General features: G+C 47.3%; 1 pseudogene; it reads right to left on the reverse strand.

Annotated features, from left to right (window-relative positions):
- Positions 1-522: 522 nt before the first annotated feature.
- LOC144152076 (uncharacterized) lies at positions 523-2092 on the reverse strand (annotated as a pseudogene).
- Positions 2093-18024: the final 15932 nt, after the last annotated feature.

Genomic DNA, 18024 nt, shown 5'->3' on the forward strand with positions numbered 1-18024 from the left:
GAATATTATTGGGGCTCTTCGATTGTGCATAGTCTGTAGACGCTTCCTCGTAAGGATCGTTCGTTTAATTTCAGTTTAATTTGTCCTCGCGGACTGAGTGTGAAACCTCCCGACAACAGTCTCGGGGCGGGACAGCAAAGAAGGAAGCGTAGAGGCATTAAAAGCATTGAACCGTAACAAACTGGGGCGGTATTCTCGAGTTTTGTCCCTTTTGCGTCCCTTTCAAAAGTGTCCCTTTTGGCGTGTCCTCATTGGCTAAAAGCCAACAACCGGAAGTGACGTAACGCAAGCGCGGCAAACCTACTGCCAACGCTGCCAACCTTCCTCCATGCTGCCAACGTCCACCTCTTAACCGGAAGTTACGTCACGATGAAAGGGACGCAAAAGGGACGTTTTCAAAAGGGACAGTTACGAGAATACCGCCCCTGGTCGTATGAATTCACCACACTCACCATGTCGCACCGCTGGCGATCCGTTGGTTAACCGGCCGCTGCTGAACAACGACGACCGCGACAAGAAAGCCGCCATCACGCGAGAGACAAAAAAAAAAAGAAAAAAAAGTACGCTTGAGGGCGCAGAGATCACGACCGAGCAGTGGTCTGGTAGCGAGAGTAGACTACGTTGTTTTTATTGTGTTTTATTGTGGAATGTCGCAGCGGCGAAGCTCTCGTCAAATTTGCAGGCTATTATCATTTTAATATACCTCGGTATGGCGGCATATTTACCTAATTTCCTGCGTTAAAAACATTGAAAGAGCCCTCGCTCTCCTACATCATTTTGAAATGGACGACGTATATATAGCAGGCGGAAACATCGCTTTAGAAAACAAGCTCGTAATGCAAGTTTTCCGTGTGACGAATATTCCGGTGATACGAGAATTCCTCGTACGAAATGCCCTGTGACGAGTTGGCATTCCTGACCAGTTTACCTGTGACGAGTTGGCCTATGACGAGTGGACTTGTGACGAGTAGGCCTAGACCCGTCCTTAGTAACCTCAAGCGCAGTTTTAAAACACAGCTTCCTTCGTTTTGAAAGAGGTGAATTTTACTATTACGGGCCGACACCGGTCTGGCCAGTGGCGACCAAGACGGTGGGCACGCTCAATTTCCTTTGATTCAATAGATATTTTGAAGTGGTCCCTGCAGAACGCAGTGATTAGCTCCTCAGACTGTACGTAGGTCTCGGATGGTGTGTCGTCCGCTTTTCCGTAAAACAGCAAGTTGTTCCGTCGGGAACGGTTCTCCGCGTCGTCCAGTCGAGCCTCCAGTACCGAGACCTGGCTAGCAGTCTGGGAGGTGATGGTTGTTATGGTGTCTAATTCCGTTTGTAGTGTTTGAACCTGATGGTAGCGTGATTCTAAGCTGTCGATTCTTTTGCCTAGTACGGAAATTGCTTTATCGGTGTTAGAGAGCTTGCATTTTAGGCTCTGCATGTCACCAATAAGCTGGGCTTGACCGGAAGACAAGCTTTTAAGTTCATTTAGAATATCTTCTAGGGTGGGGGGTCCAGGGTTAGTTTCGATGTCACCAGATAACATCAGCAGCAGAGAAAAAACAGTGTTCATACAATCAGACACGATACAAACGCAGCACTGAGGGCTCGGTAGCTGAACAAGGCAACGATTGCTTGATTATTTAGCGAAAAGGCAATACTGATTACTGACCTACATGACGAACAGAAGTGGGTTAGTCCGTGTCGTGGCACAGCCACCGAGCCCACAGAGCGCGCCGGGCTGGCGGGGACGATTTATACACAGTGCGCCTGATCAAGTCGATGGCGGTGTGGCCTTGATTTCCCTTTCGAGCGCCCAGTTTGTAGGTTCCAGCGCCGTATAAACTGCGGTGGCCAACGCTGGAAGGAGGCGCTGGTCATCCACGGTGACAAGGCTTGCCGGGAAAGGGTAGTTCACGTGGATGGCTGATACTGGACCCAGAAGAACGGGGACCAGCACGCAGGAGATAGCGCAAATGAAATCCTGCATGACGAACAGAAGTGGGTTAGTCCGTGTCGTGGCACAGCCACCGAGCCCACCTGGCTTGGCGGCTTGGCGGCTTCCAGAGGTTGTAGAGCTCATGAACGGTGCGTACCCCACATCTCCACCAGATGTCACGAAGCCAAAGACGACGCAGTTGTCTTCAAAGAAAATAATTTTATTGGAGCGAACTTATGCTCCCCTAACAACTCAACAGGCCGCGAAACAGCAGACAAGAAAGCGACGTGCGTAGTTGAGCGTCGAGAGTCGAATGCCGCGGCATCTGCTCAGCGGGAATTTATCACTCGGCGCGAGGGTTTCTGGAATAGTCGAATTGTATCCAGAACACTGCTGATCAACCAAGATTATTCAAGGCTGCTCGCGTTAGTTCGGAACGCTCTTCCTATCAGAAGAGATAACACATGCGGCACAGAAAGAAAGAAGGGAACACGCGCCTCTCTTGGAACACACAACACCGATAACACAGACCGGCGTAGCCGGGCGGCAAAGCAAAACACAAATAAACAAACCCAATGCATGGTTCGCGGCAATACGACCGAAGCAAACATCGTAGCCAAAATGGAGAGTTTTAGCTGACCGTTTTTCACGGTCCGCTCCGCTCCGATAGCACGCGGGAGCGCCATTGCGCATGCGTGCCGCGCTTGGCCGCGAACGGCATTGGCTCCGGTTGCGCTGAGCGTGCCGCTGATGCCGCAGCGGACCGTCGAAAACGGTTAGCTAAAACTCTCTGTCAGATAACAGTACGGAATGAACACTCACGACCTGGGCCAGACGTTATTTTATTCTTGCCTATTCGCATGCTGTCTTTTTTTTCTGGCGAACACAAAGTCGGCGGCTTGAAAAGAGGGCGAGGAGGGTGCTTTTCGCGGTCTGAATGAAAAGCTAGATTCAGTTCCTGCGTCCCCCAGATAAGGTTCCTGCGTTTAGAAGGCGAAAAAAATGTATTTTCCTGTTTCCTAAACCTTTGGTATCACTCTACGCCCAAAGGTAAAAACACAGAACTACGACAGCACGTATACACAATTCACTTTCGTGCCAGAATTTACAGCGGTGGTTACTTGGCTCCGACAGAATGACATTGCAACGAGCTGCTGCAACGGCAAAGAAGCACGTGTGAGCCTACTGGGCTACAGACATCCCTCAGCATTCGTTGTGAATCCTGCCGATTACGTGACGTTTACGTGATAGAAGCATGGTTCGCTGCGCTTCTGTCGAAGCCGAACGTGACCATAGGACTTCTCAAAGAAGAATTCACTCCCACTTATGCATATTAATTTCCAGCAACAACGATGGCGAGTGTTACGCATCAAGAAAATCGCACCAACGACAGGCCAGAAGCTGGAAAACACATCTGTTGTGGGCGAGCAAATCACGCGGTGGGGCGTTGTGCTGGCGATAACGACAGCTTGATCAGTGCTTCTACGCGAAGTAGGGTACCTAAAGTTGTCACCCGCCCCGCTTTCAATATGCAAACATACTTGTATTTGTAAATATTTTCCGCATTAGAGAAAACATTTTTTGAATACTTAGACAGCTTCGTTAGATTTTATTACCGCTGTATTGCTTTTGAAAAGTTGTGCACTGCTACATGCGATTTGAATTAACAGTACATTGTATCGACGAGATAACGCTTCGTCATACAAAATCACCAAACAAAAATAACTATGACATTCCAGATCACACTGTTATGCATGCGGTTGGGCCCGATCTAAGCTAGTCATATAGTGGTTCGAGTGGAGGTCCTTGTGGTCATTACTGCAACGACTTGTGCGTTCTTGTAAAATTTAATTTGGCTAACTGCCCGGTGTTTTTCGCATAAGAAGCAAAACGGAAACGTGGTGTTTAGGATAGTACCCAGCCATGACTCTGCTGAGAACGCTCTCCTATGACCTCTTCTTGCCCTGTTAAACGATGGTGATTTCTTCTCTCTTAGTTCGTTCGTTTTGTTCTTTTCTGCGAAATGTGTTTTGTGTACCAAAAGATTCTATATATACTGCTGATAATCATCCTACGCAGTGCAATTATACAGACGCTTCTTTCGTATTGTTTGTAAAAAATATAAAAAATATTTTTTACCCTAAATATTGCGAAACGACAAAAAGACACGTAACAAGTGCAATGCGTTCATCACAGTTAGGTAAACGTTACCATAACACTAAAGTCATAGGCTATGCATTGAGCTAAATGTGACGAACAGCATTGGATTCCGGTGTAGTTAGATTACTGCATATTTTGTTAAATTATAATAATACGTCCCCACTTCGTAAATTCAGTAGTGTACGTGCCTATGTATGTATGTGTGTATGTATGTATGTATGTATGTATGTATGTATGTATGTATGTATGTATGTATGTATGTATGTATGTATGTATTGTTGCGACCGGGCGGGGGCACCCGATCCGAGCTCCGTGGCCTCCGACATACGAGTGGTAGCGTGTATGATGCGAGCGGCCAGCCGCTGTTGCAGCCGTGAAGAAGTCCAGAAGCCGTAGGCTAACGTAACTGTTTACTTCATAGCGAGAGGTGAGCCGAAGTCAAAGAACAATGCCCCGACGGGCGAGGTTACAATACAGGACTCGAGCAGAGCGACAACATCGATTCGCTGCTCTAACAGGAATGGTTTACAACGCTTGGGAGCTCTATTTATACCCGAAAGCGGTAACGGTCAAACGCCAACACGCTGGAACACGCACTACACTCTTTCCAGAGTTCGTAAGCTATTCATAGCCTCGGGCACGTTGAGTCCGAGAGAGGGGAGAGAGGAGGACTCCGTTGCGATCACCGGGGCCTGCCTCTGTGTCCTTGAAGAGCGTGGAGACGAGCCGTGCAGGCAGCCGCCGAATGCGCAGAGAGCGAAGCGTCTGACGAGGCTTTGTCGCAACTTGTTGCCGACATGATTGCGCCTGTTTTCGAAGGAGCACGAGTGGCTTCGCCGCACAGCCGAGGAGTGATGCGGGGAAGTACTGCGGCGCTGGGCGATTCGTAACAGTATGTATGTATGTATGTATGTATGTATGTATGTATGTATGTATGTATGTATGTATGTATGTATGTATGTATGTATGTATGTATGTATGTGTGTGCGTGTGTGTGCGTATGTATGTATGTGCTTATGTGTGTATGTATGTATTTATGTACGTATTGCATGTATGTGCGTATGTATGTATGTATGTATGTATGTATGTATGTATGTGCATATGTATGTATGGTCAACCTGTCAAGGGCGTCGACCGTGGGAGTCCAACTGCTCCTATACATCTCTGTCCGAATAACTTATATGTGCATAATTTCTTTATTTCATTTTTTAGAGTGCTATCGGTCTTAAGCACTTTCTAGTCTCATTTCAGTGTAGTCATTCCGTTATCACGGTGATCAAAACGTGCCCTGCCCTAGATAACTTCACTTTCAGGGGTACACCCCCCCCCCCAGTAACAGTATTCCAAGACACTCGTTACCAACTTCGGCGCGCTTCTTTTATGGCGATCTAAGATTGTTTTGACGTAATAACTCCCTGTGCGATATTCGTTTACGAAATGGGACGCCAGCAGTCAATAAGTACAAGGGAAGCATAGGCAATTTTTTAGTAAAAAAATTGCAAAGCGCACTGAAACAAAATAACTTCACCTACTCCCCTATGACTTCTCTACTAGGTGCTGGATTTCTTTCCTCGCATATTCGCTATCCTAAAAATGAAACGCACGCATGCACGCACGCACGCACGCACGCACGCACGCACACGCACGCACGCACACACACACACGCACGCACGCACGCACGCACACACACACACACACACACACACACACACACACACACACACACACACACACACACACACACACACACACACACACACACACACACACTTCCATTTTTCCATACTTTTTCCAAGTTCGTACGCATCATCACCTACGCCGCCGTTGCTTTGTACTAGCTTTATTATGGTCATCGCTTTTTGTTTAAAAGCTCTTGAAAACATTGTAATGTTTCTCGTGCACCGTGCTTGCGGACAATCTCATATTTTCTATTTGAGAAAATAACTCTCGTCATTTAGGAATTGCCCTCCCTCTCATATGTGCAAGAGATGTTTACTATGTTTTGCTTTTCTTTTCTTATTGCTATCAGCTTCATTCACGTCGCAATGACCGTGCAGCACTCCTCGTACGACCAGCCCCTGTCTGCCTCCCCTCTGACGTTCCCGCAAGCCTCGCTTGAGGTCACACGGCGTCCCCTATTCCACCCAACCCCCGACCCTCAAAGAACCTCGTCCAACCCCTCCCCTTTGACCGGCGGCGGTCACTTTTAAGAAAGCACAACCACGTTTCTCTATGACTATTTGCTCCCTCCCTTCAAACACATTCTTTATCTCAGACCCTGTTTCCCCTCCCTTTTCTAGACCAGTAATAAATATGTGAAGATAATGCTGGCAAGAAAAGCTTTCCCACCATAAAAAAAAAAAATTTCAAAGCCGGCACGGATCACAGGCTCTTCGCGTGAAATTGGTTTGATTAATTAACTCATTGATTCATTGATTGATTGATTGATTGATTGATTGATTGATTATGGGGTTTCACGCTCCGACGCTACTCAGGTGTAGGGGTGCGCCGTAGTGGAGGGCTCCGGATTAATTTTGACCACCTGGGGATCTTTAACGTGCGTCGAAATCTCGAACACACAGGCATTCTGGCTTTTCGCCTCCATCAGGAAAGCGGCCGCCGCGGCCGGGAATCAATCCCGCGTTTTTGTGCTCAGTACCACAAGTGAACTTCGAAACCTTTAAGTAATTCTGTAACGCAAAAAATATTGCAGCTGCCCCCGAAACCGAAAATTATGTTTGAAAAGCAGTGTAAACTTAATCGACGGCAAGGCGCTGACCAGGCTTAGTTTCTGCTCCATACCTATTGGATAGGTGGTAAACACGTTTATGTGGACAATACTCAGGCTGGCGATCGCCACTCACGTATGTTGAGAGTCAACAACTGGCTAACGAGAAATAAATCGTGATTTCGATGATGCGTCGCTAGATACAAACGCATGGAAAATTTTTAGCTTAGAGACAACCAACATAATGTTCTGGAACTCAAGATGGTCTCGCAATCGCAGAGCTACCAACGGTGTTGTGCCTCTGCGGTTAATTGGCAGGTCAAATGTCAACGCAAATGCATACTCTGCACAGGACGTGTGTGGTCTTGTCCAAAAAACGTTTTTGCCTTCTTTGATCACTCTCAACTCTCATATACAGGGTGTTTCATGGAAACTTGAGTAATTTTTAAAAAGTGGCTTTTGGCTGTGAAATTGTTTTTCTTGTGCCAAGGAATCAGAGGTCGTGGCGGCCGCTATAATACGGGTACCAAGTGCTATTGGGGTGAATAATTATAACTGGCATTTCCTAACACCTTAAATATACATTTCCGAAATTATAATTGCGTGCAGAGCCACAGCGCTCAGAACCTCAGGTCTACAGATACGCGCAGCGGTCCGGGCGGCAGTTGAGCGATGCAAAGCCACGCCCAGTCGATCATATCACTCGGAGATGTACACGTCACACGCACACCGCGCTTTATCTCTCGGCCAAAAAAGAGGCAAGCGGCGTCGGGTGAATCTCCCGCTGGAACCTCCTCGCTTGCCCAAATGTGACACCCGATTGCCGAGAGCGGCCGTGACCTGCCGCCGTTTGCGTGCGGCAGCCACGGTTCATGCACAAATAACGTAAAAGGAAATAATGACTTTGTAATCTACGAATCAACCTATCAAATGCCTTTCGCCTGTTCAGGTGCGCCTTGCCTCTGTTCGGGCCGGAGATAAAGCGCGACGCGCGTGGAATGCGTGGCACATGCACAGCTGCGACTGACATGGGCTTGTGGGCGCGGCGTGGGCGCGGCTTTGGGGCGCTGAGCTGCCGCCCGCATCCCTTTGCGCGCAAACTGGGACCTGATGTTCTGACCGCTGTACAATCGGAATCAAGTTGAAGGTGATCGCTCGGGGGGCAGATAAAGCAGCAGCGCCGTGTTACGGGTTGAATTAGGGTGGTATCATGAAATAGGAAACGAGAGGAAAAAGGCACTGCTACCTGTATTTCCAAAGTTCTGGAAACGGCCGCGTTGTAGCTTGGAAGGCCGGCTAATCGATGCTACCATGATCACCTTCAAATTGATCCCTACTCTACCTCTGCACGCAATTAAAATACAAAAAATCTATTATTCGTTACCGTATGGACTCATGACCCTCTACAATTTCCTTATTACATCCAAACACCTAACTTAGAATAAGTAAAAAGGTAATGAATAAAGTCTAGTTAAATATTGCCCTAAATAGCAATTGGAACCGAATTATCGCACCCACCACGGCTTCTGATCACTGAGTGCAAGAAAAACAATTGAACTTCAAAAAGCCCATTTTTTAAAATTTCTCAGTCTATACATGCACATATATTTAACTGATTCTTATTTACTACCCATACTTATACGTTGTTGCTCTGTATGCCTAATATTCCTCATTTACCCAGTGCCTCAATTGAAAAGGCACAGCGCTGTTGGTGAACATTTCAAATAAATAAATAAAATATTGCGTGGTTGGATGCCTTGGTAGCCGTGAATGTAGCGGCGTTCCCCAATAAACGAAACATTACAGAAAACAGAAAAACATAATCTAACAAAGAAGCTTTTTCACATATATATGATAATTTATCAATATTTTTCGGCACTTTTTGCGCTGTGAAATAGAAGCTTCAATGTTAAAACGTGCTGAAAAAGTAAATACGAAAAAACACTCAATTGTGCCTTATTCGAAATTTACGCGTCAGAAAAACTTTAAAAATTTGGTAAAAATTAACTTCTAGCAATGCCACCAGTAATTACCAGAAAATAACGCACGAAACAAGAGAAGAAAGTTGCGCTGATCTACACATAAGTTTAAAACAAAAAAGCGCATCAGTCGGAACACGAAAAAAACTTGACAAACCCTTGCGCAAGGGTTTGTATACTTGTATCTGATGCGCTCTTGCTTTCTTTGGAACCCTGGAAAGACCCATGCAGATTAATTGAATGCCTGCCACGAATGAAAGATTTTCTCTCACTTCCTTGAAACTAACTTTCAACGTTCCGCTGAGAACGTGACAGAAAAAAAATGGCCCTTTTACTGTAACAGACAACACAAACTGGACAGTATTGCCCAAGACTACATGACCCAGCGTCATCAAGTTTAGGCGGCTGCGAAAGGCGCGCATCGCAGCGAGCTGAGGAAGCGGTGAGATAACGCATCTGCGGCTTCTGAAGCTGTTACCATAGAGTTTCTTAGTAACTATGGCTGTGACTACTCGGCGTCTTCCGCGGTGTACCATATATACGCATGACGTCAACGCGACCTGCACTGCGCGCTCAGTGCGCTTTAAGAAAATCAAATATTTTGACTGTAACACGCTGCAGCTACACCTGGAGCGATGGTGGTAGGCTGCAGATGAATTACAACGACCTGGAGATCATTACTGTTCTGCGAAATCTCAACACGCGAGCGTTGTTGCTGCTCGCCTCCATCTGAAGAGCGGCCACCGCGACCGGGATAGCACCGGCGTCTTCGCTGCGCTTTTGTCGCAGCCACGCAGTAATGGGTATTTGGATATATTCGTTTAGGCTGACTGGCTGTGAACGGGTAGTTGTTGCTAAGGGAATCATGACGACTTCTTGCCTTTCGTCTTTTTTATATTGCTGAATCTTTCCATCACCGTTTTTCGGTGCCCGCAACCATGAAAATCACGGCGGTCTTACACTGAGCAAGGAACACACATTTTGCTGTCACTTTTTTACGTGCCTTAGCCACACTGTATTCGCAGCTTCCCGGCGTGGGACGAGAATGCTGCTTACATATTTCATGAAGTATTTCCAGATACAGGCAAGGCCCAGGATTTTGCTATCAAATTGATCAGGAATTTTGGAGTAGCCCTCTGATGTATTCCGGGTGGGCAACTGCCATTCGTGAGTTATATGAAATACGTAAAATGATCTCGCAATTCTAAAAGAAAGAAGTCAAGAGTGTGCAGGAAATACAATGCGTTTGTCGGTACGTCTGTGTATGCGCGTGGGTGGGCGCGTCTGTGCGTTCGCGTGCGTGCTAGTGTGTGCTTGCGTGTGTGTCTGTGTCTTTGAGCCCCCTACAATGTCAGAAGCCCGCTGCAGGAGAGCGGGAATCATGAAGAATGCCACTGGAATCTAGATGCGCCATCGTAGCATTACGAGTTACATACCCACCCTGTCCATTAGATGTTCCCAGAATCACATGGGTGTGCTACAGTTAACTCCAAAAATAGTGCGGCTGCACTGAGCCTGTCGGGTAGCAGCCCAAATATATTTACTGGGGGCGGAATTTTTGAAATGGTCTCAAGGATCTGAATGATTATTGTCAATGAATCTCACCGTCCCAAGTGCGTTTTAAATGCGGAGGATAAGCCACAAAAAAAAAAAAACACACACACACAAAAGCTTTGCATGGGGTGCAGACACAGAATAAGAACCAATGTGTGGTCTCTAGAAAAAAAAAGAAAAACAAGTGCACACATTTTACTTGAAAGCGAAAACATGTCTCTGAACAGGTCATGCCTTGCATCCCAAATCCCTGGGTAAATCCCAAATCCCTAAATTACACATCCTTGTATGGGACCAGAATGAGATTCTTTTCCCCGTTCCCCTTCCTGTCGACGTACGCATGTTGGCAAACCTCTCTGCCTTTCCTTCTTTAATAAAGAACTTCTCTCTCTCTCTGAAGTACACGCGAACAGAAGGGAAACACGGAGATATAATGAGCGACACCTGCAACCTTTTTCCATCTAAATACAATTTGAGGCTTCTTCTTAGCAGTGCTAAGACTACGATGGCACTATTCAATGTAGCTGTATAAGGGCAGAACATATGCTGAGTTAGCCCATGCCATAGCACAAACATGATGGAGGGGCCCAAATCAAACAAGTCACCGCCATGGCATGCCGGGGGTTGGTCCGTCTTCTGTAACAAAAAGTGCACCGAGCATGCTCCGATGGAATATAAATAAGTGAAAATGAACCCAGTACCCGCTAAATCAAAATTAAATCACTTAAATCTTTATTTCAACGTTAACAGCAGCAGTACCTGATCTTCCGTGGGGGGATAAAATCACACAGCCTTGACGAGGAAAGGGCCGCGTAAAGAAGGCAAGTGCGGTTGTAGCGAACGGACCAGACATATAAATGCATACGGGTTACAGCAGAGTAGTGGTTTGGGCGACTTGGTACATAATGATGTGTCGATGAGCAGCACAAGACTAGGGACAAGAACAAAGAAGACACACAGTGCGTTGTGTGTCTTCTGTTTTTTTGTCCCTCCTCTTATGCTGCGCTTCGGCACGTCGATACAAGTTACGATTACACACAAGTTACACTTTCGTATACATATTCTTATTATGTGCAGATACAAAACACATTGGAACATTCGTGACTCATTTGTACACAAACTGAACAGTCTGCAAAACTAAATAAAATATGTATGCGCGTGGATTGACACACCTAAAATTAAAAAAAATAATAAGAGAAGGCGAACACCGGTGAACGGTCATGGACAACCAATGGTTTATCCGGGCTTTAAAGGAATCAAAATAAGCGTCGAACCCTAAACGCAATAAAAAATTGGCTCCAATCCACGCTGTTAAACTGGTTGGGAAGCAAAGATTTCAACGACACCCACTACAATTGCCCTTGCGACGTCACTTGAATTCACACACGTGGATCTACAAAGAGTGAAACCAGAGATTCTGCCAGCCGTTACTTGGAATTCGCGGGAGCGGTGTCCCGAACGCAGCAGCGTCGGCCACAGCCGGGCTAGAGTGGTGGAAGCCGCCGTCGCAGTAGGCCGGCCGTGCGTCGCCAGAAAGAACAAAGATAGCCAAGTATGTGGACGCGACGCACAAATCAGTTGCGGTTATTAGAAATACGCATAAGGGAAAAGCACAGGAAATAACACGGAGCCTAATCACTTGCGTAAAAAACATTTACAATACAAAAATTATAGTCGGACACAAAGTGCAACACTATAAAATAAAAGAAACAACAAAAAATAAATAAAAAGTAAGGATAAAGGGTCAGACAGGCAAGAGAAAACAAGAAAACACGCGGCGTGGGACAGAAACAACAGATTCTTTGACTATTCAAGCTTAAAAAGACACCCCCCTCGCGAGGGGCACGATCAAATGCAGAGCATTTCCGAGGGGGTGGGCCGGCAAGTCGTATCTCTCGATCGCGGGACCCGTGTCGCCATCTTTCGGAGGCGCGGGACAACTTGTGGCGCTTTCGATACAAACCAGAAATGAGTGAAGGATATAAGGCGCGTTCGGTGCATTGAAGTCTGTGTCGGTTTCGTGGCTCAGTCGGTAGTGCGCCGGGCACCTTGCGTTCCGCCCGCGGCGTCATAGGGTCGAAGCCGGGCGCCGGAAAGTGTTATTTCTCTTATAGTGTAGTGGCCTGGCTGCGGACTACGACAAGGCGCGCCTGCGGACTACGACAAGGCACGCCAACGCCGCGTGACATTGTGAGTTACTAAAATGCTATGCATTTAAAACGGAAAGGAGCGTCCTTAGAAGGGTGAGAAAGCGGAACCTAGCCATCCTGATGTGCTAGCCCGGGCATACACCACCGCGCGACACAAGCGCAAACAGAAGCAATTCGGCATGTGAGCTTAGTGATTCCGACTTATACCGATTTAAACCAGTTAGTTTAGTAAGTTTGAGAAATGCGAGAAAGCAGAGGGAACTTTTATAGTCGCTATTTACTAGGACCAGTTTCTACTGCCACCTTTTGTAATCCCTTTTCAAACACAACCGAATTGGTATTCATCAATTTAGAAAACGGAGTTCCATTCGTGGCAAGCAGTACGCAAAAGGTAGCGTTTCTCCAGCGGCCAGATGTTTGTTTTTTCTTCCCTTCAAACCATTTCTTGACGTATCTTTACCGTACTATAACTTAATTTCGTCGGGTCTGGGCAAGCCAGGAGGTGTTGTCGAAGAAGTTATTCAAGGCGTGCGAAGGAAGCGCGCATTGAATGCGAAGCTGCGCCAAAACAGGCCCAAAACAACCGTTGCTAAAGCAGACGACAAAACCGTGCCGCCGATGCACCCGCCGGCAGGCAGGCACCTCGGCGCGGGGAACGCTGGGTAAATTCGCCACGCCATCTACAGTGTGCTCCGTGAGTGAAATCCTCTCGGCCCCCCCTTCGCCTCCGCCGCGTTAGGAGTTTATTGTCCCGCACGCGGCGAAAAAAACCGCTGGCTTGTAGAGGTAGAAAACTTTGCTTTAAAACAACGGAAATAAAAACAAAGTCACTATAAGGAAAGACCGCCCAAGCAGGGATGTAAAGGAAAATGGAGGATAAACAAACAGGAAAAAGGAAAACAAATTGGATTTCCTTCTTTCAAAGACTAAGCTAAACTTCCGAGCGTGGCTTTCTTATATACCTCTACGCTGTATCAATGTATCCTACATCACACTGCGCCTTTCTTTGTCTTGGGGAATGACAATGGGGCGGTGTGAATGGGAATAGACCCTATGCACAATGCGCCCCGCCATCTCACGTCGACTCCGGTAACTAGGTCCGCCATTTTGGTACGGTCGTTTGAAACCGAAACCAATTAGCAAAACATAGAAGGCGGGCATCGACTGCTCTTGGTGATGGACTACAATGCCGGAGCATTGCTGCGTGCCGCAGTGCACGCAATGCGGAAATACCGGTCCGAATGGAGAAAAGGTACGTGAAGTTCCACGCTCGTGAACGAACTTTCCGACGCGAACTATGCCGGCGCGAGCAACCTTTGTGACACGCTGGGCGCGGTGCGCTGGGAGCGAATATTTGTCGTTGGTTCGCTAAGCGTAGGATTCCGTAGTCGCTGTCTGGATGAAAAATACAGCTGCGTTGGAGTTCTGTGGTCCAGCCTTTGTATTCTAAATGAAGCCTGAGCATGCGCAACCTATTCATGCGACTGACAGCGGCGCTCGACCGGGAAAACAGTACCACACGTTGTCAAAATTAGGCTGTTTCTATACTCGTCCCTGTGGCTCTGCGCCCGCTTTATTTCATTGTTAAATGGTGCCGCTTAGCCCCTACACGAGCCTTTATCTTACCTAGGGCTCTAAACAAACTTTTCTTGCCGCACTACGCCGTCACGGCGCGGTTGAAAATTTCCTCTGTGGCGGGCGCGCACGGTACGTTGCATTTAGCTGCGTGTCGTTGCAGAAGTGGCGTACACTGTTTTATGATGATCTAACGGTGGAAAATTCGAGCTTTTGCACTTGCTTCCCGATTTTCCGGGCTGAAAGGTTTGTTGTTATGTCAAGTTAACTTGTTGCCAATTGTCATTTCAGCCACGATGTATTTACTGTCGAATATTTTGCGACTAAAATACACACTGACTCCTCTAGTTTGTCACATGCTGCATGCATGCCTCCGACGTAATGATAGTGGCCATTGATGTAGGTAGCTGAGACAATTTTCACGTTTTATTCAAAAAAAAAAAGAAAAAAGAAAACGGCCAGAGTTGCATCATGCCGCCGCGCATCAGCTTGAGTGCTTTTGCTTTTTTTGTATCCACAGTGAGAATCCAATTAAATTAAACTACTTCGCTGATTTATAGCGCGTGCAGTATAGCAAACTGTGGATATAAATGGAACAAAGGGAAGCATTCGCGCACCCCTGCATGCCGCGGTCTAGTTAACACGACGTTGCCCAGCCTCTGCTTGCTCGCGAGATGACCACGGCGTAATGTGGCATGAATGCTTGCTGGTAGCTCATAGGTGACCCTCCAGGTGCCATGCCAGTCCTTGTTTCTGTCACTGTGGGGAGATGAGGCCAGCAAAAGTGGGGCAAAAAGCCCATTCCTAAGGCTACCAAGTTTTCTCCCAAGCACCTGCACGGCACTTTGTTGCTGCTCGCATTGCTCGTGTACTCGACGTGCATCGAACAGACGCATTGGCAAGGAAAGGGAGGTCCAATTTTCTCGCGGGCGTCTCCAGTAAATGTCTTGGACACTCGCTGGCTTGATGCCCTGCTGTCTCGGATGTCCCCACTGTTGTGGCAGCTTAGTGCCCCCAAGCTCCGGTGGCGCCTTTTAAAACCTTCGGCTTGCAAGAGGCGAGTAGGTGCACAGCAGCCAGGATGTGACTCCATGCTCCACTGCAACCCACCGGGCACTCGCACGCTGCCTCCACAATCACCCCACTGTCCGTCTCAAAGGTGAGGCACAGGCCGCTTTTCTTCTGGGAGTGAAAGCAGCTGCTGAGCACATGGATGAGGCCCAACCTGCAAGAACAGAAAGAATATCAGTAAATAGCACTCAGGGAAGAACAGGACTAGCCCGCTAGAGTTTATGGTAAAGGGACAGAGCAGAAAGCAGTGGCCGCAAGGAACAGACCCAAAATGACCAGATTTTGTGTCTTGCTAACACTGTTGCAAGGGCAATAATGTACACCTCAAACAGCAATGATGTCAAAATTGTTTGTCAAGTTCGAGCGTGCAAGTATCGCTGCATGCTTTGTTAATGTATTTTCAAGAGAAGGAAGTTTAACATTTATAAACCCCCCGTGGGTAATGATACCAGTACCAACATAATCGTGTTCCTCACAACTTAAGCAAGCAATATTATGATTATCTGGAACTCACTTCCAAAACCTTTCGAGATAAACAGGTAAACATTCGGGCTATACCGATGACCCATCGAATTAAAAAAAATCTTTTAGTTCAGTGAGTTCGAGCTAACGAGGTTTTACTGTATTATCTGTTCGGGCACACCAAAAACATGCGCTTTACAAACAAACACAACCAACCCACCGCCAAAAAAGAAGAAAGACACACAAACAGATTTTTGCGGCAGAAGATGTGAAATAAATAATGAAGACACACAAAAAAGAAAATTCAAGGCGTACGTGCACTTTTGTAGTTGACTTCGCCGCAAAGCGCGATTGCTTTGCGGCAAACGCGCTGGCGGACGGAAAACGGCCGCAACCTTTCCGTAAACTTCTTCGCCAAAAATCATCCCGTAAATTCGATGTACAGCATTTGAAAATAACTAATACACCCACTAGCGGCACGGTCTGGCGATTGTCGCTTTCCTCTTTCAGGGTTACTGAAACAGGGTCCCCGCTAGCATTTGCATGGTAAACAACGATGAAAAAAGTGCTATACAAATGCTCATACCGGTTGACTCGCGTCAAGGAAAAAACAAAGCAGGATTTACTTACTGCGAGTCGCACGTGTTTGTCCGCACCGATGAATGCGAGCAATGCGCCTCGGTGGCTAGGCGGCAAGCCCTGCTCCGCTGCCGCTCGGATGGGTCTTTGGCGCGGCACCCCGAGTGGTATGAGTCCTCAGACACAGTCGGCAGCGCAGACAAGTCCTTCGTCCACAATCCGCGGTCGGGAGCCGGAAAACGCCATCCAGTTTGAGCCATAAACTCGTTACCGTCACGTACTCTTCCACAGTAAACAATACGAGACTTCCCAATCGGCGCCCGTACCAATATGGCGGAGTGGAAGGGCACATTTAAACTACAGAAAAATAAGCTTCATACCGACAGTAAAAATAACTCATTGGTCTGCCTGAAGAACCTTTATTAACTTCAATATACGGAGAGTAATATTTTTACTTTAATATCCCTAATTTCCATTAAGGTTAACATTCTATGAGTCGGCACAATTACCTCTGACTTCCCCTTTTAGGACTTTCCGCCTGGAGCGGATTCAAGTAATAAAAACGTTACATTTTACGAATTCTAGAAAGGCACCCTGACATTTGGGTAGACTGCTACGCAAAGTGAACAATACAGTGTTGTGGTACACCAGCTTCAAATTAGCGCACTAGTCGGGAAGTTTACATTACACATTACTCCGCTAAGGTACGCGTGTGCAGACGCTAGTGGCTGTGTAATCAGTCTCCGTTCACACGGCTGTTTAGCCTCCACTTTCTGGGGTATTTATGTTCAGGTGTTTTTTGTTTCCTGCGCTTGGGGGTGGTAGCCAGTGCCACTAAGGACTACTAGGGGACCTTCTTTTTAACCCCCGGGCCGTGACTCGAGCGTTTACGACATGTCGAGAGCGGTCGACCAGCGTTGAACCCTCTTAAGCTCTCTATGGCACCAAGACTGCCAGAACAGAGGCCCTCGCTATGCATGAAGCGAATCAGAATAGGAAATGAGGGGCTCGTTGAAAATAAGACAGAAATAAGAATTGGCAGTCAAGAAAACCTCGGAAAGCAAAGGGGAGGATGTAGTTGGGGAAGATAAAGAATTTGGAAAATAAGAAAGTGGAGAAAAAATGCCCGCCAGGTGGGATCCGAACCCACGACCTCCAGAATACCGGTCTGGTGCGATAACCACTACGCTACCGGCGGGGCTACTTTAGCCTCCACTTTCTGGGGTATTTATGTTCAGGTGTTTTTGTTTCCTGCGCTTGGGGGTGGTAGCCAGCGCCACTCGGACTACTCGGTGTGAAGGGGACCTTCTTTTTAACCCCCGGGCCGTGCCTCGAGCGTTTACGACATGTCGAGAGCGGTCGACCAGCGTTGAACCCTCTTAAGCTCTCTATGGCACCAAGACTGCCAGAACAGAGGCCCTCGCTATGCATGAAGCGAATCAGAATAGGAAATGAGGGGCTCGTTGAAAATAAGACAGAAATAAGAATTGGCAGTCAAGAAAACCTCGGAAAGCAAAGGGGAGGAAGATAAAGTTGGGGAAGATAAAGAATTTGGAAAATAAGAAAGTGGAGAAAAAATGCCCGCCAGGTGGGATCAGAGCCCACGACCTTCAGAATACCGGTCTGGTGCGATAACCACTACGCTACCGGCGGGGCTACTTTAGCATCCACTTTCTGGGGTATTTCTGTTCAGGTGTTTTTGTTTCCTGCGCTTGGGGGTGGTAGCCAGCGCCACTCGGACTACTCGGTGTGAAGGGGACCTTCTTTTTAACCCCCGGGCCGTGACTCGAGCGTTTACGACATGTCGAGAGCGGTCGACCAGCGTTGAACCCTCTT

The sequence above is a fragment of the Haemaphysalis longicornis genome, unplaced genomic scaffold (genome assembly GCF_048455015.1).
Source record: "Haemaphysalis longicornis isolate Haplotype H1 unplaced genomic scaffold, Haemaphysalis longicornis Haplotype H1 scaffold_9, whole genome shotgun sequence".
In the NCBI taxonomy this organism is placed as follows: domain Eukaryota; kingdom Metazoa; phylum Arthropoda; class Arachnida; order Ixodida; family Ixodidae; genus Haemaphysalis; species Haemaphysalis longicornis.